General features: G+C 43.2%; 1 long non-coding RNA gene across 1 annotated transcript; it reads right to left on the bottom strand.

Moving 5' to 3' along the window:
- Positions 1-628: 628 nt before the first annotated feature.
- LOC126944940 (uncharacterized) lies at positions 629-25,222 on the bottom strand. Its single transcript, XR_007722238.1, has 4 exons — positions 24,335-25,222; positions 23,069-23,134; positions 16,236-16,426; positions 629-717 (listed from the first exon to the last, which is right to left on the bottom strand). It is a non-coding gene; the product is annotated as an uncharacterized LOC126944940 (long non-coding RNA).
- Positions 25,223-25,775: the final 553 nt, after the last annotated feature.

Raw genomic sequence — 25,775 nt, 5'->3', positions numbered from 1 at the left:
CTACCCTTTCAAATCTTCAAATCCACCCATCTGCCTTCCATTCTCACTTCAAATAGTGCCATATGAGGATTTGGATTTCACCCTGTATTGAGCAAACATAGTTAGAGAACAAAGTGGAATTTCTCCTGCAAGAAGGAATTACAATCGTTAATATTCCATTTATCCAACTTAAAACATGTGGACCAAATTAAACAGAAAACCAGAGACCTCTCTGACTTAGCCTGAAGGACATTGGGGTTACAGCATGAGGTCAAAATAAATGATGAGATCTGACATGAGAAATAAATAGTTATTCGAAAGGAGCCAAAGACTAGGAATCAGGAAGGTGTATGAGGCAACAGGAGACAGTGGGAAGCTGGAGACACATGGACCGTGTAAGCCAGGGACTGCTGGGGAGCATCTTCGCCCCATGTGGGTAAAGCCTGGGAACAAAGGCAGCACAGAGCCAAGCAGAGCCAAGAGAAAGATAGAGGCAAATTCCCAGTGACATCACTTGGATACCTGGATCCAGTCTTGGCTGCAGGCTGGTGTTCCAGACTTTTCAGTTACATAAGATAGTATTTTTTCTTTCTTATTAAAATTTTAAATCAAAACATAAATGAAATAAAGACATGAGTACTTGCCTGCCTGATTACACCACAACGGATCTGAGAGCACCACACAGGACCCAATAACTTGCGTGCTGGGAAGGCAGGCTGACTCTTCATATCCAAGGTCCTGGATTATACAGGGAGAGGAAGAGCTTTGAGTGTTGTACCTCTACTGTCATAAGGTCCTCTGCTTTCCCAGGCTAGACCAACATAAAATCCAAGGGCCAATCTGAGAGGTATGTCCTAAAGTGACTATTGTGCTGGAAGATTGATGGGTTTATTCAGCTCTTTACAACTTTAAAGATTCACCAAGAGTCATTGTGGAAAGTACTTTCCATGTCTTGTGAACAGAAAGGTCCCTAAGCCTCTCAGGACACAGAGATGGGCAATCCTAGCTCTGAAGCCACAGCTCTTGGCAGTATTCTTTCCAGAGCAAGGCCACAGTTCACCTTGGTATCTCTGTGCTTGGTGTAGGGTCTGGCAGAGTTCAAGTATATACATCTTCTAAGTGAGCTTATCTGTGTCAGAAATCCTGCTCCCAGTTTGGCTATTTCTCAAAGAACTAAAAATACAATTACCATTCAATCCAGAAACCCCATTACCGGGTACATATCCAAAGGAAAATAAATCTTTCTACCAAACAGACACCTGCATTTGTATGTTTCTCACTGCACTATTCGCAATATCAAAGACATGGAATCAACCCAGGGGCCCATCAAAGATGAACTGGATAAAGAAAATGCAGTACATATACACCATGGAATACTATACAGCTGTAAAAAGATTGAAATAATGTCCTTTGCAGCAACATGGAAGCAGCTGAAGGCTATTAATCTAAGCGAATTAATGTGGAAACAGAAAAGCAAATACCATTTGTTCTCACTTATAAGTAAGATCTAAACATTGGGTACACAGGGACACAAAGACAGGAACAATAAACACTGGAGATTCCAAATAGGGGGAGGGAAGGAGGGGAGGGTAAGGGTTGAAATTCCCAGTGACATCAGATATATATATACACACACACACACACACACACACACACACATACACACACACACACACACAAATACCACAATTTCTCTACCCACTTGTTGATTAATGGACATTTGGGCTGATTCCATATTTTTGCAATTGCAAATTTTGCTGCTAAAACATGCGTGTGCAAGTATCTTTTTTGTGCAATGGCTTCTTTTCCTCTGGGTAGATACCCAGTAGTGGGATTGCTGGATAAAATGGTAGCTCTACTTTTAGTTCTTTAAGGAATCTCCACACTGTTTTCCATAGTGGTTGTACCAGTTTACGTTCCCACCAGCAGTGTAGAAGTGTTCCCATTTCACTGCATCCACACCAACATCTATTTTTTTTTATTTTTTGATTATGGCCATTTTTGCAGAAGTGAGGTTGTATTGCATTGTGGTTTTGATTTGCATTTCCCTGATCATTAGTGATGTTGAGCATTTTTTTCATATGTTTGTTGGCCATTTGTATGTCTTTTTTGAGAATTGTCTATTCATGTCCTTCACCCACTTTCTGATGAGATTTTTTTTTTCTTGCTAATTTGTTTGAGTTCATTGTAGATTCTGGATATTAGCTATTTGTCAGAGGTATAGATTTTGAAGACTGTATCCCACTCTGTGAGTTGTCTGTTTAGTCTGCTGACTGTTCTTTTTGCTGTGCAGAAGCTCTTTAGTTTAATTCCCACCTATTTATCTTCATTTTTGTTGCATTTGCTTTTGGGTTGTTGATCATGAAGTCTTCGCCTAAGCCAATGTCTAAAAAGGTTTTTCTGATGTTATCTTCTGAAGTTTTTATAGTTTCAGGTCTTAGATTTAAGTCCTTGATCCATCTTGAGTTGGTTTTTGTATAAGGTGAGAGATGAGGATCCAGTTTTATTCTCCTACATGTTTGCCAATTTTATAAAAGTTTAATTTAATTTAATTTAATTCATAGAAGAATCCCCTGCTTCCTCACAGAGGAAATACTGGCTTAAAAACACCAAAATCGTTATCTGAGCTATGAAGCTCAAATTAGAATGTTTCAAGATACTGGGTATCTTGCATCAGAACTATGTTGGAGAAGGATTCTGGCCTACAATGAATCAAAGCATTGATGTGGTCACCAATTCTTCTCTACTACCACCATGGATTTCAGAATTTGCTAATTTTTGCCAGAGCTTCTGAATAATAATACTAATATACATTCATTTTTTGCACTTAGAAAATTTGCCTTTCACTTTTCCCCAGCCATTATGTTAGATTTACGGATTTTTCTATTATTCTATTCAACTAATATTAGACCTGAGGGAAAGAAGCCAAGAGATACTCTTGGTGCCAAGATTTTTAGGAATGTCTGCATTTTCTAGGCTTGTGAGTGTAGTCTTGTGACTTCTTGTGGGCCCATAAGAAGACAACAGAAGGGGCCATTCACAAGGGTGTAGGAAAAATGTCATGGGTGGCAGTTCTCAAGTCTTCCCTGATAATGTGACTCCCACTCCCTGGCTTACAAAATGGATTTCACAGAACTGAATAATGGATGAGACTGTCTTGGGTCTAGTTCCCTGGATAGTAGGCTATAAGACAGAGATATGCATGCAGGAAGTTGATCAGGGAGTGACCTAGGGATCAGCATCTGTAGAAGAATAAAGACAGTAAGATTGGGGCTGCTATATCCCTATTAACATGTCACTGAATGCAGACTGCAACCCTCCTTTTCCAGGTGGTATGTGATATAGGGTAAGGTGCCTCTCTTTGGCTGAGGGTGATTCCTGGAAAGGGATTTAGCTGATATCCATTAGCCTCCAAAACTTCCAGCAGTAGAGAATGCATGCCTTCATCTTGAAGGGGAAATCTGAGCCATATACCACAGGACCACAAAGACCATTTCTTGCACCATTCAGATTTACTCTCTTTACATAATAAGTTCTAGGAACAGCTTCTCCAAGATTCCACTTGGTCTGTTTGCTCACACCTGATACTCATTATCTCCCTTCTCTACCCATTCTAGATTCCCCTTATCCTTGGATGAGCACTTCTGCTGGTCTAGGTGACTTACCTGGTCAGTGACCCAGACCCTTGTCCCTGAGAGGTCCAATACCCTAACCAAATTAGAATGCTGTAGTTGTTTACTTACTATCAAAAATTGGGAAAGGAAGTGCCAAGAAACATAAAACACCTGGACACCAAACATATTATTTTCTGCCTTCATATTGACATCAGAATGACCTCCACCTGATGATCCGGGTCAACATCCCTGCCAGAATGGTCTCCTTTGCTTTGCTGCTTGTCTCTCAGCTTGAGGAGCTCAAAGTGACTAAGTTGCAGCTTTAGAGTTGGATGGGCCTGGACTGCATGCTGTGTCACCTAGTGGAAACATTCATCTCATTCTCAGAACAAGAACCTCTATCCCCACAGAGACCAGAGTCATGGGGCAGGAAGCACAAATTCCCCAGTAGGGCCACTGAGGGCCATGGCAAGTAGAACCACCTCTGCTTCCAGCCTTTGGTTCTCAAATCCATGGGTTCCACTTACTAGAGACAGAGCAATACATAATGGCCATTAATTTGGGGTTTCTACTGTGACCTAGAGGATAATGCCCCATCTTCTCAGGGAGTCATCACCAAGCTGTTGCCTCAATTGTGCTTTCAAAAAACCCTTGTATGACTTCCTGGTGGAAACTTCTGAAAGGTCCAGTTTTGATAGGACCAGTGAATCCCATGGTCACAGATCCATTCCCACACTTCTTTGCTATAAAGTGGAGCCTTGTTTAGAGGTGGTAGTATATAGAGTCCACGTCAATGGATCAAGCACTCGTAAGCCTCAGATCCTGATATTGGCTGAGACCTTGAGAGGAGGAACGACAAACTACTACCCAGATATGTGTCATGTCCAGTCAGGACAAATCACTGATCCTTCTGGGGAGAAGAGGTCCAAGGTAATCAACTTGCCTATGGCAGATGATTGGTCTCCTCAAGGGATGGTGCCACACTGGGGGCTCAGTATCGGTCTTTGTTGCTGCAAGTTGACATTTGGCGGTGGCAGTAGCAAGATCAGCCTTGGTCAGTGAGAGCCCATGCATAGCCTCAGTCCTGTTGGGCCCATACATAGCCTCAGTCTCTGCCATGTGGTTCCTCCATTAGTGTGCCAGCACTTTGGCAGCTGATGGCAGACACTGGGTGATTTCAACCATCAGGGATAACCCTTCTATGTATTTGGTTATTTAGTAGCCTGTTCATGGTGGATGCTCTCTCATGAGCATTCACATGATGCACAAAGACCTTCAAACTTCATATTTATTTATTTATAGCAACATGCCTCTTCCTTCAACCCCTTTGACTCTGATCTTCCCATTTTGCTCCCTCCAGATGCCTAACTCAGACATTTGCCACTGTGCGTGAGTCCATATATACACACACTCTTACTTCAGGTCACTTCTCTTTCCATTCAAACCTAGTGCAATGTTCAACATTCCACTAATTGGGAGAATTTCTGTATTACAAAGACACCTCTACATGGAGCTGTAGTTAAGTGGCAATCCATTTTTGACTCACAGTGACCTGATGAGTGAGTACATCCATGAACCAAGCTCAGCCTTTTCCTCCTCTGTCCCTGGTTATAAAAACCTTCCCATGGGCCCATGTGTATAAACAGAGGCAGATGTGTCAGTGCAACAGTTTTAATAAGTGGGGGTCTGGGTCACACTTATGCAGTCTACTTGTACCTCTTTCCCTGATAATGCCTGAAAGTGCCACTTCAATTATACATTGGATTGCTCCTGGATCTGCTCCACCTTATAGCTAGGTGGGTCTGACAATCCAGTTCACAATAACCAGTCCTGGTCATAGGCTCACTTTGTATCTCATGTTCAGGAGCTTCATTCCTGCCAGAGGTCTGCAGCACACCAGAAGTGTATATATATGTGTGTGTGTGTGAGTGTGTGTGTATATATATATATATATATGGGATGGTATATAATTCTTTGCTGCAGATGTCATGGTTTTTCTCTAAAACTCTAAGGTCGATAAACTTGACACAAACTCCAAGTGAAATCCTGAGAGCCACTACCACTACCTCTAATACCGTAGAGTCTGCTGGGCCATATAGCCCAAGTGGCAGAGCTGCTTACACTACAGCCTGTACCAAGAGCCCTTTTCTGCTCTTGGCTCTACCCAGAGTTAGCAGCCTTTCATGTTACCTGATAAATGGGTGGTAGCATTTATTAGCGTTTAAGTATGGAATATGCTGCCTCCAGGGCCCAAAGAGGCCAACCAGGATTTGTGCTTCCTTCATTGTAAGAAGAGGAAGATGCAATATTTCTTTTTATAGTTGGATGAGATGTCCTAGCATATTTCAAACTTCTGGACCCCTAAAATTTTCACTAATATTGTAGGACCTGAAACTTTGAGGGGTTTATTTTCCACCCTTTTGAGTACCTGTGCCTCCAATGGATTTGCCAGTTCTTGCTCACCTAGTATGACCAATATGATGTCATCAATATGGTGAACCAACATGATGTTCTGTTAATGTCAGAATGATCTATATCCCTTTGGACACTCAATTATAACAGAAGGTGGGAGAGTTAACATAGCCCTGGGGCATGACTGTAAATGAATGCTGTTTCTTGCCCCAACTGAGTGAAAACTCTTTCTGACCCTTCTTACTTACAGGAATGAAGAAGAGTACACTCATTCACCAAATACATGGGACCATGCTACACATCAGAGACTAGGTTAATCTACTTTGGCACATATACCACATCTGGCATAACAGCTACAATTGGGATTACTATCTGGTTGAGTTTCCACAGTATATTTTCTTTTTCCAAGATCTGTCTGGCTTTTTTAGGAGCCAGATCTATAAACCAGAATATTATGGGGGCCACCACACCTGCATCATTTAGATTTTAAAGGTAGTACTCATTTATGCCAATTACCTGGTTTGTGATATTGTTTGATATACTATATTGGGGGACAGTTTCAGTGGCCTCCACTTGGCTTTTCCACAAGCACGGTAACCAGTATGGTGGCTCTATTATTTACCAAATATGTCAGTTGGCATTATATATTTGGGAAGTGGGGAAATGACCCCTGGGTGAAACTGTGGACCCAGTTAACCCAACATGATCTACAACTGGGTTAAGACTGCATTTAATACGTGGTTCCTAGCTACTCTCACTTAATAGAAGGATTATAACGTTGCTTTAGTTCCTGGTGCAATGTCAACTCCAACCCTGTGTCTAGCTCCAGTGTTTGGATGTTCTCTTTTTTTAGCATGACTGTTAAATGGTCATAGGTCCCTTTTTAGAAGAGCTGTGTGAATCATTTCCATATATCCCTGCCACTGTATTACAGAATACTTCTTCCTGGAACCCTGGCCTCTCCTTAAGTCAGTTACAGGTCTAAAAACTAGTCAGATGCAAATCTCCTCTGTGGACTATAAATTTTTATTGTGTCAATTGCTCCCAACTTCCTGATCATTCATTCTTCATTTATTTTGATTGTATAGGTGGAGCAATGTAGTTGTTGGCTGTCCATCTGTCTCATCAATAGGAATACTGGGTTCTATTAACCCTCTTCATATCTCTCAGAGGGCCAAGGCCCCCTGACTACCACTCTGACCTTGTCACTTACTACAATAATTGCATCTTCCTTGCTTCTGATGGCTGAATACTGCCATCTCACCTTGGCTGACTGGAGATTCTGTCGGCATCAACCCTACTGCTATCAAGGAAATACGATAGGCTAATGACAGCATTTCTTACCATTACCCTGGACTATAGAGGTCAGCCATCAATGGACTTCTGAACAATGTTCATGCCCCTCTCACCAGTGCATTCCTTTTCATTTTGTAAATAGAGTGCCTTCTGGTACCACCTGCAGAGCATAGTTGGCTGATGGATTTTGGGCTTTAAGTAATATATCAATTCGAACTTGCCAACTTCCTTAAGCTTTTCGATCCCTTCCTTCAGAATTATCCTAGAAGTTCTATCATTTTTACTCAACTTGGACCAAGATTTTGTCCATTCTTCCAAGAGCAGTGCATGCATGTGTTACAATCTTTTGTGTTCCCATATTGATAAGTTATCCCTTATTCAACTGTCCCTTTGACCCGGTACCCTCAGTATCCAGTTTCATTCATACTGTTCTATCTCCTCCTGGGATACGTTTGCCAGGTCCTATGGCTCCTTCAAGGTATATGCCTGTCCTCTCTTAGCCGGACCAGGGTTTCCTCTGCTGACTTTTTTCATTTGTAATTTAACCCTAGTAATTTGTCTGGTGACAAGGAGATGAGGTGAGGGTAGATCCTGAGGTGGGGGGAGGCAGTGTATGTTTTCATGCAAAGTAGGGGCTTCTACATAATCATCAAGCGAGGAGAATGCTATGGACTGAATTGTGTACCCGCCCCCCCCCAACCAAATTCATGTGTTGAAGCCTTAACCCTGAATGTAACCATATTTGAAGATAGAGCTCTTAGGCAGTAATTAAGGTTAAATGATGTCATTAGAGTAGGACCCTAATCTGATAATATTGGTGGCCTTATAAAAAGAGGAAGATAATCTCCTCTCTCTCTCTCTCTCTTTCTCTCTTTCTCTTTCTCCATCACATGAGGACACAGTGTGAAGGCAGCTGTCTGCAAGCCAGGAAGAGAGTCCTCCCCAGAACCTGACTTTGTTGGCACCCTGATCTCAGGCTGCAAGCCTCCAAAACTGTAAGAAAAGAAATTTCTGTTGTTTAAACCACCCAACCTATGGTACTTTGTTATGGAAGTCCAAGCTGACTAAGACAGATTTTGGTACCAAGGAGGTGCTAGCCTTTAATGGGGAGGAGTGGATCCCTTCTTTCAGCTCAGGGTATTAAGAGGAATCTGTGGATTCAAGACTTTTGAATGCCTCAACCAGACGTTCCCACATCCCTCATCTTAGTGTCCCATTCCTTCCTAAACTTGACCCTTGTAGGGCAGATTTGCCAAGGTTGAGAATTCAACCACCACTAGTCCTTGATGCCCTATTAATTAAATATGAGGCTTGATGCTTAGCGTTTTATGTCATTAGGTCACAAAAGATGGAAGGCTCTTTTATATGCAGCCAAAGATGCCATATGACTTTCAACTTTGCCTTTACAAACTCAGCCAGCCATTCATTGTCTTTTCTTAATGCACGGACTGTCACAAAAACCATCTAATTCTAGACAGGGCATGGCGGTTCACGCCTGTAATCCCAACACTTTGGGATGCCAAGGCTGGAAGAGCACCTGAGCACGGGAGTTCAAGACCAGCCTGGGCAATATGGAGAAACCCCGTCTCTACTAAAAATACCCCAAATTAGCAGAGTGTGGTGGTGCATGCCTGTAGTCCCAGCTACTCAGGAGGCTGAGGCACAAGAATCGCTTGAACCTGGGAGGCGGATGTTGTGGTGAGCCGATATTGGGCCACTGCCACTTCAGCCTGGGAGACGGAGTAAGACTCTGTCTACACAGATACACACACACACACACACACACACACACATACACACCCATCTAATTCCACAGTCCTTATAATCATGACTTCCCTTACACTTCTCAAAAGCCTGAGACAATGCCCCTTCCAGGATATTCTCTTCCACTGCTATCCCACCTTGTTCAGCACTGGTGAGTTTTAATAACTGCACTGCTCCAGCATTATCCATGCTTCACCTACAGCCAGTGGCAGTGTTCTCACTGTCAGGTGCTTAACAGGGGATCCAGCTCCAAAACTCCATTTCAGAGTCTGCTTCTTTAAACTGCTCTTGACACCAATTGTCTTAGGCTTGGTTTCTAAGGAAACTGACTCTGAAATAGAGTTTCCTCAGAGGAAGCTGATTGAGGAGGATCTTCAGGACCACATCTGTTGGGGAGGGGAAGAAGTAGGATTGTTCAAAAGGATAGGCTGGGCTATGATGCAGCCACAGTTAGCATCAATTAGCTTCAGTTAACCCCAAAGGAGCTCTGGGGCTGGGAGCACCACCTTTGTCCCACTTTGAGGCAAGGGGGTTGGGTCTTTATATCCCACATAATAATGGAGTCATTGTCTGGAAGTTGTTCCTGTGAAGAGGTCATAACCTTGGGTGAGACTGCTCTCTTCATCTGAGGACAACTTCTGGAGAGCATCTCAGCTGACATCTGTCAGCCAACGACAGTCCAGCACCTGGGGGATGAGCACCTTTATCCTATAGGAACCTGGGTGGCGCATCCCAGCATCCACTAGAGAGGGGATTATCAGAGGCTTCACTGGGATGAAGTCTTGTTTTCCTCTTTTTCATGAATTATGTCTTCTTCAAGGTATCCATGTGGAGGCTGAGCCAAAAACATTGATTGCCGTGGTTCCTGGGCAATCCAGACAGGGAACATGAAATCAATAAAATCATCAAAAATTTTGTAAGCTAGAACAATGGTTATTTTATAAATGTGGCAATGACTTCTATTTGTTCAACAAAACCCATTTCCTCCTGAGCACACATCTAGATTGCATCCCCCATCTCTTTCGTAGTTATGTAGTCATGACCGAATTCTGGCCAAGGAAATGTGTGTAAAGTGAATGTGTCTGTCCCAGTGGCCCATAAAAACCTTTCCATATGCAATTTTTTCTCTCTTCTCCTGTCTTCCAGCTGAATTTAAAGGATGCAGCAGGCCACTCTAGGGCCACAGAGGATGCCAACGTTGTAAGATAGAAGGACTCTGTGTCCCTGGATCAGCACGTGAAGGTCAACAACCAAACACCTACAGTGCATTATATGAGCAAGAAATAAAATTCCACTGTGCTAGACCACTGAGATTTTAAGGCTGTTTATTACAATTCATCTGCCTGGACAAAGACAGTAATTTATCCCAGATGCCAAAACTTTTTAGAAAAGAGTCATTGTACTAATAACAGAAAACCTAATCGACAATAGAAAGAGTTAATCCAAACACAGCACACTCTAAACATTTAGCTCCCATTGTCTGTATCTTCAAGGTCCTTATTCAAGGTCCATATTCTCTGACCACATTAGGAAACAGTAGGGTACAGCCTGGACTTGCACTGTGAGTTCAGATCCTGGCTCTGCCACTCATTTGTTGTATGACCTTGGGAAAATCATTGAATTTCTCTAAGCCTGAGTTTTCTCATTTGCACAATGTGCATAGCAACATGGCCTACCTCATAGGGACCTTGTGAAGTTTCAATGAGGAAAGGTAGGCAAGATGCTGAACACTGTGGCTGACACATCAATGAACACAAAATGTCATTCTTTACTACTATTACTAGCCACCTTTGAGCCTCAGGAAGTCCCAAGAGGTAGGAAGGTATCTTTATTCCTATTTTACAGGCTGGGAACTTGGAGCTGTAGACTTTCTCAAGGCCCTTATCAGCAGCAGTAGTCCACCCTGGACTTTGGATCTTGCAACTCCTGATTTCCTGTTATTCCATACACGATGGCCACTTTCCCTCTATGTCTCAGTCATGACACTCACAACCACCTCAGACATGGTTTCACTGTTTCCTGTTAAGATGCCTTTTCCGATGAAGGCTGCTGTGGCACAGCTGATGCCTAAGCTGACAACTCTCACTGCTAAGGTGCCATGTCATTGCCAGGCTTGCAGGAAAGTCTGCTCATTCCTGCCTGCAGGCACTCTCTGGCCTCTGCTCCCCATCATCCTTCCTCCTTCCAACAGCAAGGTCTGCATAGGGGGCCAGGGCATCTCATTAGAATCTCCCGCAAGCACAGGTGCTAGACTTACATGGGAGGACTCTCCCTAGGGAGACACATTCAAGTATTTAGTGGTTACTGTACCGTAGTATTTTCTCAAAAGGCAACATTTAAGAGGCAGAGTGGTGTATCAGAAGAGGAAAGGATTTATATTTTATATTAGTTAGGATTCATTCAGGTACAAATAAACGACATCAACCCAAGACAGCATAAGTTATTTCTATCTATTGCTCTATCTACCTATCTATCCATCTCTATCTATCATCTATCGATCTATATACTATCTATCTTTCTATCATCTATATATTTATCCATCTATCCATCTCTACCTGTGATCTATCTATCGATCTATATATTATCTATCTATCTATTTAGCCATCTATCCATCTCTATCTTTCTACCTATCTATCATCTATTTATCCATCTGTCCATCTCTACCTATCTATCATCTATCAACCTATCTATTATCTATCTTTCTATCATCTATCTATCCATTTCTATCTACCTATCTAGCTATCTATCATCTCTGCATCTACCTACCTATCATCTATCTACCTATCATCTATCTGTCTGTCTGTCCATCTAGTTGTTATCTATCTACCTACCTACTATCTATCTATCACCTGTCTATCTATCTATCTATTATCTTAGCTATCAATTCCTCCCTCTTTCTAGTAGTATGACTGGTTTCAAGCTCTGCTGGATCCAGAAGCTTAAATAATTGTATCAGGACCTGACCTCACACTGTCTCTCAGTTCCAGTTTTCCTTGTCTTATGTCCATTCTCAAATAGAATCTTTTTGGTGGCTTCCAGACAATCCCTTTAGAATGGGAGATTTTCTGTTTTCAACAATTTCAACAAAAGTCCCAGAACCAAATCTTGCCAACTCCACTTGGACTGTGTGCTTCTTCCTGAGCCTGTCACTGTCATGGTGCTCTGGCTGGCTAGGCCTGGGACTCCTGCTTCACCTGCTTCTCTCTGGAGCTTGGGGGAGTCAACTGCATTTGAAATACATGGACTGAAAATAAGAGAAGCGTGATTCTATAAGGAAAGTTAGGAGGTGATGTTGCTACCAAACAGAAAAAGGAAACAGGCCAGGCAGAAAGAAATAGATGCCAGTACATCTAGGATTTTAGCAGCGTGGAGTCTGTTTCCTGGCCCTAGCTTTCATCATTTCTAGGGACTCAAACAAGTCATCTTTTTCTTTGCTGCTGTTTCTTTGTTGTGGAGATTTATCTCTTGAATCCTAATTTTCTGTACTTTTACTTGGATACTTCCCAGGGTACTCACTATAGTATCCATTGCAGTGTTCAGAACTGACTTGTGTTTGCATTGAGGTGCAATGAGTGTTTATATTTTTATTGTGTGGTAGAAAAATTGCCTAATCAGTTTTTCAAATTACTTCACATCAAGTAACACATCAGTGACATGTTACATTTCTCCTTGATCTCAGGAGATGCCTCCTTCTTAAATATCAGCCGCTGGTGTTGGTTTTAAATTTCTTCTGTGTAGCTGTCCCCATAAGGTCTCAGTTGGGTTCCAATTTTTGAACTTGTAATATTGCTTTAGAAAGCAGGATCTTTCTGACAATAAACATTCTGTGTGCTTCTAAAATTCAGATAACCTGCTTAGATAACAGAAGGGTTATTAAAAGGTACAAATTCTCACTGTTAATATTTTTAGTATACAATAATAATTATTATGTATCATTTGTTGAATACTCCTAGGTGCCAAGAACCGTACAAAATATTTTACATACACAATCTCACTTTATCTTCTCAAAAAGGTCCCAAGCCCTCTCTCCAGTCTGAGTATTGGAGGTTCTTGTGTTTTCTCCTTTCCCTTTTCACCATCTGCACCATTCTATTCCTTGTGACCAGTGTTTTCTAATATATAACTCACCTTCTTCTCTGGTTTCTCTGTTTGTTTTTGCTTCCAGATTTATTCATTGCTTCTGTTAGGGTCACAAGTGGCCAGGTGATACCCAGGTAACATATACTCCTTTTGAATGCAGGAGGCAGGGAAGAGGCATCAAACCCACAGCTCCTTAGGCCAGAAGTGGCTTCCCTCAAACCAAAAGCCATGCTCACTTGCAGAGGCAGGGCAGAAAATCCAACACACAGGCCCTGTCAATGTTGCTGAATGAGGGTGGCAGTGCCGTGTAAGTCAGGGGAGATTGTGGTTACCTCTGGGAGTAACCTTTTCCATGCCACATGTCCACAGAGCAGGGCAAGGCCAGCCCTGGAGCTAAAGGGATTCACACTGGTGGGAGAACAGACATTCCAAGGAATGCCAGAGGGGCCTCGTGGGCTTAAATCTAACAAATGAACAAAGTCAGTTTTAGACAAATAATTAGGTAGGTGTCCTCAGTGCCTGGCATTAATATGTTTGTATTTGTACACCAGCAAGCCCTTAATAAATACGTTCTCTCCTGTCCCATAAAAATAGTCTGTAAATAAATAACAGGACACCCCACTTTTGCTGACAAATCATTTTTCCTTTCTATCTGGGTGCCAGTCGCACTTTATAAATGACTTTAATTTACAGTGCATTATGTTTCCTTGTATTTCTTGCCTCTAAATCCCCATGCAATATTTTGTATCCATTCCCGTGATAGTTTAACTGTCTTTAACCTTTTCAGTGAGGGGTGTGTGTATGAGTATAAATATATGTGTTTGTGTGTAAGTATCTGTGTGTGTCTGTGTGTGTATGTTTGATAACACCATATATTTCATTCCATCATTTCTAAATGGATCAACTCAACATTGTCATTTTTGCCATATGTTTTATAATCATTGTCTTTCCATTAACATCAATTGTATTTGCTGGTCCCTGGATGGCTGCACTCAGAGGAAGCTGATCACCTTTGGTGTGAATGTCAACGCAAACACTGAGTTGGGTTGGGGGAGTTCATTGTGGAAGTCAAAGCAGATGTCACTGACCAGACTTCTCATCCATTTCAAGTGAAATTCTCTAAAAACTCACCTGAAGCTTTCCCCCAGAAAACACCAAGGTGCAGTATTCAACAAAAGGCAAACTAATACTAACTACTATTTATTAGGCACCTACTGTGTGCAAAGTCTTCTACTTGTACAGTTTCACTAATCTTCATAAAGATGCCCTAGGAGGTGGGTATTATCATCACCATCTCCACTTGAGAGCTTGAAACTGAAGTTCAGAGGAAATGAAGTTAGTACAAAGCTCAGCTGCATTTGAATCTGTCACCAAAGCCTGCCTCATATCTCTGACCAATATAGCCAGAATCTGACTCTAGAGGGTACAGGGATAAGGACTTTGCATACAGAGTCAGATTATTTGCCAGTGTTGTGTGCTCTTCCCTTGTAGCTTGGTCCTAGGCTGCCCATGAGTTTGCCAAAAGTGTACTGCAGCCCGCTCTGAGGCAGGGCAGAGCAGGGCACTGAGGTTGGGCGGCTGAATGCATCTGACTCTGGTGCCTGAGATTCTCACAATCTAGTGGACCCCTAGACAAGCCAACAGATACCCCTACCCCACTGCAAAGTAGAGATCAATCCATCCATCCATCCATCCATTCACTCATTCATACAGCAAATATTTATTAAACTCTGTGCCAGGTACTGTTGTCAGCACTGGGGTTACAAGACAGACAATAGCTCTGAGCTCACACTAAACAAACTAGCAATATAACAGACAATAATTAAGAGGGTTCTGTCTTAGTTTTCTATTGCTGCCACAGCACACTACCATGAATCTAACAGCTTAAAACAACAACCATGTATTATCTCACAGTTCTGTAGGTCAGAAGTCCAGGTAGGCGCATGTGAGCTCTCTGCTGCAAGTCTCACTAGGCCAACATCAAAGGGTCAACCATCTGGGCTCTTCTCAGGAGATTCTGGAAGGAATCTTCCAGGCTTATTCCGATTGCTGGCAGAATACAGTTCCCTGTGGCTGCAGGACGGAGGTCCCTGCTTCCTTGCTGGCCATCAGCCTGGGGCGACTCTCTCAGCCTCTGGAGGCTGCCCGCCTTCCTTCTCATCTCATGGACCCTACACCTCTTCTCATCAGCTACTGTGCATGCTGGAATCGTGCTGGTTTCCTTTTCTGCCCTTACTCTCTGCATTTAAGGGCTCATATGCTGGTATTACATCTACTTGGATAATCCAAAATTATTAATACCTCCCTATCTTAAGGTCAACTGACAAGTAACCTTTATTACATCTGCTGAGTCTCTTTTCCCCATAAAATTACACCTTCATAGGTATACCAATGGCAAAGAGGGCCAAAAACACAGAAAAAAATAATGTGATCATCATTCATTCAACGAATACTTATTGAGCACCTATTATACACCAGGCACTGTTCTAAGTGCTGGTTATACAACAATGAACAAAACAGACAGAAATGCCTAGCGTCCTGGAGCTTACCTTTTAGTGAGAAAAAGACACCAAAAAACAAGATAAATAGGTAGAAATATATGCTGTGTCTGGCATTGATACATGCTATGGAGAAAGATATATTGAGACAAGTCTAGGGAGGCATTGGGAATGTGGTTATACTTTGAAATAGAGTGGTCAGGGAAGGACTCACTGAGAAATTGAAGGACGAGAGAGACCATGCCATGCATGTAACTGGGAAAGAACTTTCTAGAAAGAAAGAACAGTAGGTGCAAAAGTGCTGAGGTGGGGGCATGCCCCACAGGTTCAAGGAGCAGCAAAGAAAGCAGTAAAGTCTAAAGCAGGAAGGAGAAGGCCCCTCAAAGAGAGCAACAGCCAGGTCATGTGAGGCTGGGGCATGGCGTGATGGTAACAGGAGGTGCAGGGTGGAGAGGGAGGTGCTGATTTAATTTTTGTGGTCAGAGAAGGTGTGTGTATTGGTTAGCTATTTTTGTACAACACATTAGCAATTCAAAACCACAAATGTTTGTTTTCTCAGTTTTTAAGGGTCAGGAATCTGGAAGTGGCTTACCTGGAGTGGGTCAGGCTAAGGGTCTCTCACAAGGCTGCAATCAAGTTGTCAGCTGGTAGTTCAGTCATCTGAGTCTTGACTGAAGCTGGTGGATTTCCTCCCACATGCAGCTGTTGGCCTGCAGCTTCTGCTCCTTGCCAAGCACGTCTCTGCAGAGGACAGCTGGAATAGCTTCCCCCAGCGCAAATGATCTGCAGGAGAGGAAGATGCCACACTGCCTTTTATAATAGTCTCTGAAACACACACACACACATGGGCACACACACACATACACACACACACCTTATTTTGTTGTTTAGACTCAAGTCACTGAGTCCAGCCCTCACTCAACAGGAAGTTACTGCACAAGATTGTGAATACCAAGAGATGGGTATCACTGGGGCCACCTCAGAGACTGGCTGCCACAGAAGGCTTCTCAAAAGATGGGATATTTGATCTGAGAGCTCAATGATGAGAACAGTCCAGTCAGCTCTTCCAGGGCAGCTGACTCTTTCCGACAATGAGCCTGAAAGAAGCACCTTGGACAGAGGGAAGGAGATATTCGCACAGACTGTGGTTCTCTTCATCCTCACCAAGTCCAGACTCATCATGCCTCCTCCACCTCTTCAAATGCTTCCCTTCTTCCTCCTCCACTTTCCTTTCCCATCAGGCCACTGGAGTTTGTAGTTGAAACCACATGCCCCAGGGTGTTCCTGACCCCTGCTCTTTGCTTAAGCTATTCTCCTACCCAGCATGCCACCACCTCTTCCCTACTTCCCTAAACATGGACTATACTCAGAGCCAACCCAAGCCACCACGTCCTCTTAGTAGCCGCCCCTGATGTTGCAGCCCACACTGATGGCTTTTCTGAATCAAGGACACCTCATAGCAGGAAATCTGGTCCCATTTCTATCGGTGTCTCATGTCTCCAACTCCATTGTAAGCTCCCGGGGGCAAGGACTGTGTTATACTTACTTCTGACGTTCCTAAAGACCCCTGCCACAGTTGGAGTCCTGGTGGTCAAGAAATGGCTCACCCAGATGGGGTTATTTGAGGAGTATTAATAAAGGAACTTGTTTACAGAGTTTAGAGAAACTAATAAAGGATAGTATGGTGTCCAGGACTGGCTAAAGCAGGGAGCCGATACCCCCACCTGCACCCCACCGTCTGAGGCCTGGAGGAGCAAAGGGAGCTGGCAGTTTCCCAAACTGGAGAGAAGAATGTAAAGGAAGAGCCACCTGATGGGTGATGTGGCCTGCAGGGCCAAGCCACAGTGACCTGGCAGGAGAGAACAAGGAATAAAACCCTCGCCTCTTGCTCCTCCCATCTTCCTATCTTCATTGGCAGCTTTCATTGGCCAAATGCAAGCAGAAGCCAGAAGGCAGGGGAGTCAGATCAGTTCACATAGGTCAGCCCCTGAGCTGCAGCAGAGTGGAGAAGAGTAGAGAAGGAATCTGGACAAGCCAATAGACTCTACAGTGTAAGACTCAGAGCTGGAAGCCTGCTTAGTTCTCTAGTGCCTCCTCCCAGCCTGGTACCCAAATCCCTGCTGACAGGACATCTGCCCCATCTGCAGTCCTTCTCCTATACGGTTAACATGGCTCCATAGCTGTCTAAAAAGTGCATCTCTGAACCATTGACTTTGTGATGTAAATATCCCAAGAAAGCAAATCGTGTTTGTGCTGGGGTTGACCCTTTTCGTGTTCATGGTAAGCTGACAATGAAAGTAGCATCCTTACTCCCTGAGGAGAGCAGGTGCCTCCATGATTAAGGAACATGTTGGAAAGGGTGGGAACATTGGGCTCTATGATAATTGGCACATTCTTCCATCTGGTCCCTTTACAATGCTTGGAATTTATAAAGCCACTGCTGGAGTTTATGCAAAATCTCTTGCTTTTAATTAAGTGGCCTAGTTTCAGTAAATAGTGTGACAGGGAGGAATCTATCAGTAGGGACTGATGTTATGAGCAAAAGAGTTGCCAGGCCCAGTGGAAATGCAGTCTCCATATGGAGAGACTTGGAGGGAGCTGCTCTGGCAGGACGTTGCCATTTCAGTGATCACAGACCAAACAGAAGCCTCCAGACGCAACTCTGGAGTGAAATGAAGCCAAGACTGTCTGCTTCCAAGGAGAATAGCTGCAGACCCCAGACTGCCCTGTGGACACCGCAAGCCCAGAATTCACACAGCTGAAAGGGGCTTATGGACCATCTTCCCAGCTGCTGGCCCAGGGCCAAAGATGGGGCTGGATCCATGGTGCAGTTTTCACCACAGTCCAAAAAGAAGTGAGAAAAATGACAGCAAAGTCAGCTCTTTAAAACTAATGTAAAATTTGGCCACGCAAGGTGGCTCATGCCTGTAATTCCAGCACTTTGGGAAGCCGAGGTGGGTGGATCACTTGAGGTCAGGAGTTCAAGACCAGCCTGACCAACACGGTGAAACCCCGTCTTTTCTAAAAATAAAAGAAATTAGCTGGGCATGGTGGTGCACACCTGTAATCTCAGCTATTTGGGAGGCTGACGCAGGAGAATTGCTTGAACCCAGGAGACAAAGGTTGCAGTGAGCCGAGACGGTACCACTGCACTCGAGTCTGAACGACAAAAGCGAAACTCTGTCTCAAAAAAAAAAAAAGAACAAAACAAAAAACCCAACAAAAAAAAACCACCACTAATGTAATTCCATTTAACGAACTTTTTAAAATTTTGTATTTTTATACATTGTATTATTCCTTCTTTCTTTGCCTGATGTGAAACTGTCTTTTGTTTAACAAGAGATTTTAAAAGTAGACAGTCAGGGTTTTTAAAAATGTAGTTTCCTAACTTGAGCTCCATCCCCCCCACCACACACATACACATTAAGAAATATGAGTGGTCCATGAAATCCCAAGCACTGGCCACTCATGGTCTAACGATGTGTCAAGATGCCCATGTTCAGATGGGGAAGATGAGATTCTGAGACTTAAAACAGGTCCAGGAAGGTAGGTGGAAAACTGTCATCCCACAGTCTTGCTGCTTTTCCCCAGGCCCCACAAGGTTGTGGTGACTTAACAGTGGGGAGAGGAGGCAGGGAGCCTGGGAGCTCCCCCCGACCTCTGCTGGGGCATGCCTCCTCCAAGTGAGTCACCCCTGCCTGGCACTCCAGGAGCAGCATAACAGAAATGCCTTCACCGCATTAGAATCAGGCTGTGGCCCCTCCCGCTCTCTTCTTCTTTGACTTCCACGGGATTCAGATGGCATCCACATCTTCAGCTCACATTTTTAAGGTTCATGCTTTACTGCCCAAGAAGATGGACCAGTGATTTGAAGTTAAGCAGGCCTGGCCTGGCCACTTAACCAACAGAAACTTGTCTTCGGTGAGCTTCCTAACCTCTCTGATTCCCCAATGCCTGATCATTTATTTGCTCTCTACTCCACTAAAACTCCAGGTGGGCAGGGACTGTGCCAATCTTGTTTACAGATCTGTCTGTAGCACCTAACACAGGGCCAGGCTTATAGCTAGCACCTAGAAAATACACTTTAAAAAAAACCTCATTCTGTAAAGGTTTCAAGACTACAAGCCCACATCTGTGGAATGGATGTGATAATGATACCTTTCTCTTACGTTTCTAGGAAAGCTTTGCAATATTATGATAATTATGGCCACAGGTACACTTGCAAACTGTCAGTTCCCTACCACCCAGACACCAAGGACTGTAGCAGGGAGTGTCAGCATGACCAGGGAACAAGATTTCCCATGATCCAGTCCTGGGAGACATCAGCTGTGTAGCAGAATTCATGGAAATCCGGCAAGGTCCAGAGCAGCTCCCCAAGAAAACAAATCAAAGGGAAGGCTTTGGGCACACCCTGCTCTCCACCAGACCCAGGCTGCCTGACTCAGGTGTCTTTCCTACCGGGAGATGCTGTCACAAAGTTGGTATTTGTGTCACACAGGGAGATTGTAAAATGCTGTATTTGGAAACATGAATGTGTAATGTCTCCCTGGAAATCTACACACCTTCTCAGTGAAAGATACAAGTGCAGTCCAAGACAGACATGTTTAATTAGTGGGCAAACTTGACATTTCCAGTGTTTGGACTAGACAGAGGGAAAGCCAAGAGCAAACCGAGGTCTATTCTTCATCCCCTCCCCCCAGCTTGCTGACAGAGAATAATTTATTGGGTTTAAAGAAAAATGAATGTCTTTACAATAACAGCAGAGAAAAGGCCAGGAGATCCAAGGGTGGTTATTAAATAATTGTCACCACTAAACACGCATCTCCCTCATCTTCTCCACTCCTGCCCTTCTTGGGACCCTGCTTGATCAACATGCATATGCTCATCCTGGCGTTTCTGTCCACCCAGTCTCTTGGGTGCTGGGTCTCAGAGGTGCTCTTGTGTTACCCACATCTGAGATCTGCAATTCTAATTTTTTGATATCTAAGATATCTGAGTCCTCCTTATCTTTCTCAGGCTCATGATTGCTTGCAGTAACTTTCTTCTTTCTTTCTTTCTTTCTTTCTTTCTTTCTTTCTTTCTCTTCTGTCTTTTTCTTTCTTTCTTAGAGACTGTGTTTCACTCTGTGGCTCAGGCTGGAGTGCAGTGGCGTGACCTCACTGTAACCTCAAACTCCCGGGCTCAAGTAATCCTCTTGTCTCAGCCTCCTGAATAGCTGGGACTGCAGGTGTGTGCCACCATGGACAGCTAATTTTAAAAATTTCTGTAGAGAAAGGGGTCTCGTTATGTTTCCCAGGCTGGTCTCAAACTTCTGGGCTCAAGCAATCATCCCACCTCAGCCTCCCAAAGCACTGGGATTACAGGCATAAGACACTGTACCCAGCCAGCTTATTAACTGGTCCCCACCCCTCCTGCCCTCCCACCACTCTGAGTTTACACATTTCTGCCAGAACAAGTTTTGCAGAGCATGGCTTTGTTTGTGTCTCTTCCTTTTACCAAGGTTTTCAGTAGTTCTTTATTTATTAAACAAAATCGATTGTATACCTTTCATGGCCAAGCCCCGGGAGTCAATGATGTCTAAGGCTGCCTTGAGATGAAGCCCAAATATTTAATCTGGCATTTAGTCATACCTCAATGTACCCTTCTGAGTTTATCCCTCCTCCCTCCAATCTTGTACTTTTTATTTATTTATTTGTTAGAGACAGGGTTTCACCTCTGTTGCCGATGCTGAGTGCAATGATGTGATTACAATTCACTGCAGCCTCGGCCTCTAGGACTCAAGTAATTCTCCCACTTCAGCCTCCCAAATAGCTGGGACCATAGGTGTGTGTCACCACACCTATCTACTTTTTTATTTTTTGTAGAAATGAGGTTTTGCTATGCTCCCGGGCTGGTCTTAAACTCCTGGACTCAGATGATCCTCCTTCAAAATGTTGTGCTTTAGACACATCCACAACCCGCTGGTTCTCTGATACTCCCTGCATATCTCCATCCTCAAATGCACCTTCACTGAAGAACTTCCGTGCACAGTGTTGAAGACTTTTCATCTATTTTTTTGTTCATTACTGGCCATTATTTACAAGACCAGGATTCTTACTGCTCATGCCTTCATTTACACAAATCCCTTCACCGAAATGCTCCTCTTTCCTCCAGCTCCCTCATTCTTTAATGGCCAAGCTAAATGTCACATGTGATGCTCCTCGTGGTATTATCATTCACCCACCTTCATGTTGCCATAGAACCTTCCTTGAAGTCCCCTTACACTACCTGACACACTTTACCCTATAGATCATGGAATAACTCAGAAATTGATAACCAAAAGAACATATCAGTCAGAGTTCAATCAAAATAAATGAATCATATGATAAATGTTTGAGGTGATGAATATCTTAATTACCCTGATTTGATCACTACCCATTGTATGCATTTAACAGAATATCACATGTACCCCTAAAATATGTACAATCATTATGTATCGATTAAAAAGTAAACCACTCTGATATGTCAAACAGAGGGAACATAATTGGTTACACAAGTAATGGAAAAACAGAAAAATCAAGCAAACGATGCAAGTCAGCCAAAGATTGGTGATGGCAAGAAGCTGCTACCACCACAAGACTGGTGGGCAGGCAGTAAGTGCGGTTACCAGAGCCCTGGTTTCAGGTCATCCAGCAGAAGCTGGAAATGTGGTAGGTCATTCAGTAAGGGCTAGAGCCTCAGAGGAGACGTGACCTCTAGCAGAGATGTTGCTGGAGGCCATGGAGGGAGATGCCCTGCTTCTCTCCTCTTTTCACCATCTGATTCGCCCCAAGAGCTGCCTGTGGCTGAACCCAGATGGAGGTGAGCTGGCGTGGGAACCTGAGACTCCTGGCTCCATGATATAGAGCAGGGCAGGGCAGGAGTGGGGAACTACACAGCTCGCATGCAATACCTCATGTTTCTAAAACTAGAACACTTCATTAAAGTAACAGCGTGTTTCATTAACTCATCTCCAGCATGAAACCTTACATAATACTTTTAAGGAAATGCAAACCCTTCAGTGTAGCTTATTTCCCTCGTTCACCCTCCATTCCTAGCAATTCTTCACTTTGCTCCAGCTGCCTTGAGCCTGACGCCAAGGAGAACCACCGTGACCTTTTCCTGGGCTGAGGCTCGTGACTCATTTCCCACCAAGCTCAGCTCTTGGTTTGTGGAGTCACTTCATTTGCCCTAAGGAGACTTCAGTGGGTTATTCTCTACTAATGCTCATGACCCAAAAGGCTTACACTTGCCCCGTTGGTCTCTTCCAGGACACCACGTTTTCCTGCCATGGCAAGGCTAAGGGAAGTGCTCCACCAGGGGACAGCAGAAAGTAAGATGAAGGCTGTGGGCTCAAATCTCAGGGTTTGAACTTCAAACGCACACCCTGCTGTCTTGGCTACTGACCTTGGGCATTGACTTGATCTCTCCAGAGTTACAGCTTGCAATGGGAGCATCTACCTCATAAGGTTACTGTGAGGATTAAGTAAAATGATACATGTAAAACAGTTGGCCCAATTCCAACTACGTAATGCATTTAGTAGCTGTGAGCTATCATCATTTTTCCTTTACAATCAGAACAGCCAAACCATCATGAAAGCCCATGGGTTGTGTGGATGTAGCAGCCAGCTCCACATTCTCCAACAACTTTGTTTTTAATCAAGCAAACATTCTTTTCATAATTACTTTGTATGTCACTAAGTCCAGCTAATTTCCAATGCTTCAGAATCATCTTGGAATGTTACAGCTGGTAGAGAGCTTAAAGATTGTCTGGTTTAGTTCTCTCTCACTACGTAAAGAGGGCCAAAACACAGGGTAAATTCGTCTTCTGTATATACGTATATAGATAGATAGATAGAGAGAGATATCCATATATACAGTCATGCATCACATGGCATTTCGGTCAATGATGGACTGCATATATAACGGTGTCCCTGTAAGATTATAGTATCACATTTTTATTGTTCTTTTCTATGTTTAAATATGTTTAAGGACACAATGTGCTGCAATTGCCTACAGTATTCATCACAGCAACATGCTGTCCAGGTTTATAGCTTGGGAACAATAGACTATAACACATAGCCTAGGTATGTAGTCAGCTATACCATCTAGGTTTGTATAAGTACACTCCATGAGGTTCACACAAATGATGAAATTACTTAATGGTGGATTACTCAGAACATATTTCCTTCATTAAGCAACACATGACTGTATATATCATGGCAAAAAGAAACAAGAAGAAAACATATAAGCATTTATGAACTTACCACTTAGAGATAAATAAGTTATCATTTTCTACATAACCATTTAGTGTTTCTTATAAATATTTTTAAATAAAGATGAAATTATAGCATACCTACTCTTTTAAAAAGTAACTTTTTATCCAAATAACACTATTTCTTCATCATCTTTCCATGACATTACATATCATTTTAAGAGCTTCACTTGTTTATTTTATTTAATAAATTCCACTTTTTAAAAAATTGGAAACATTTAGGATGGTTCCAATTTTTCACCATTATAAACAATGGCTTCAAAATGCTTCTGAACGGGACCAAATACCACCTTTTCCTCTGAGCACTTTAAGTCCTTTGGGCTACAATAAGATGCTGAGTTTTCAAGCAAACTGTCTGGTTTCTTCAAGCTGCCTCCTCCAGCAAGGAGATTTCTCACCTGTTGTTACATGAACCTATTCTTGCAGCATGTCCATGAGGTCAGCCCTTGCAGAGCTACAATGAGTGAGTCTGAGGAGCAGGTCTCAGCATGGCTGGCTTCCTTGGCCTTTTGCCAGATGAAATCTATCCACATGTTTTCTTCAGGTGTGGGCCCACGTTACAGGCACAGGGGCATTATGTGAATCTCCACAAATGCTTTCTTAAAGATGATGCGTGATATCACAAGGTGACTCTATGATGTGTTTTCCCATCCTCTGCCTTTTCAGGACCTGCAGGGCAGGCTTTGTGTTATATAGGAAGCTTCTGAACTGAGAGCAGCCCCTGGGAGCGTCAATCAGACTCCCCAGACTAGAAAGAACTTAGAAGCAGTGGCCAATGTTCTTGGGATGTGGCCAGTGATGCTGCAGTCTCTAATTCCAGGCCTTTTGTGTAGTCATAAGAGGCTGGTGTCCTGGAGATAATTATGGGGCACTGGGAACAATCCCTAGCCCCAAAACTTATTCTCCAACAACCTGTGACAGTGCCTCAAGCTCTGCCCTAACAAGATATCAAGGTGATAGATATGAAGGCTTTCATAAATTCCTCTGATAAAATCCACAAATCTCAGGAGAAGGAACATACTAATCTACGACCAGCCCCTGGTCCTCCCCTAGGATTCCCTTGTGAGAAGGAGTCAGTATTCGTTTGCTTGGACTGCCATTACAAAGCATCGGACTGGATGAAGAACAACAGAAATTTATTTCCCACAGTTCTTCGGGCTGGAAGTTTGAGATCGAGGTGTTGATAGGGTTGGCTCCTTCCTTCTGAGGCCTGTGAGAGAAGGATCTGTGCCAGGCCTCTGTCCTTGGATTATATATAGATGCTACCATCTTCTCTCTGCATTTTCACACGGCCTTCCATCTGTAGGGGTCTGTGTCCAAGTCTCCTCTTCTTATAAGGACATCAGTCATAATGGATTAGGGACTGCCTTTGTGACTTTATTTAAACTTAATTGCCTCTTTTAAGATCCTATCTCCAACTACAGTCACAGTCTGCAGTACTGGAGGTAGGATTTCAACACATGAATTTGAGTGTGTGACACAATTCAGCCTGAAATGGAGTCCAAGTACAAGAATTAACATAGAAAGATCTCCAAAGAATTGTAGACAGAAAGAAAAAGCAAGCTGATAAATGATATTCTCTACACTATCATTTATGAAACAGTTTGAAAACATATAAGTTTATATCCTACATTTTTCTATTAATTCATAAATGATAGAGACTTAGACAGGAAGGATAAACACGACTTTCACAATAGTTCCTTCTGAGGAAGAAAAGAAAGATGGAATTGTGAAGATTTCAAAGGGTAAACTTTGCTGTATCTATCATGCATTTTTTAAGCTGGGGCACGTATAGCAAGCCATCAGTACTTGTTCCATCTGGAGGCGATTACATATGTG

The sequence above is a fragment of the Macaca thibetana genome, chromosome 20, assembly GCF_024542745.1.
Source record: "Macaca thibetana thibetana isolate TM-01 chromosome 20, ASM2454274v1, whole genome shotgun sequence".
Classification (NCBI taxonomy): Eukaryota; Metazoa; Chordata; class Mammalia; order Primates; family Cercopithecidae; genus Macaca; species Macaca thibetana.
Note: the sequence above shows the minus strand (reverse complement) of the source record. Positions and strands in the feature narration are given on the sequence as shown.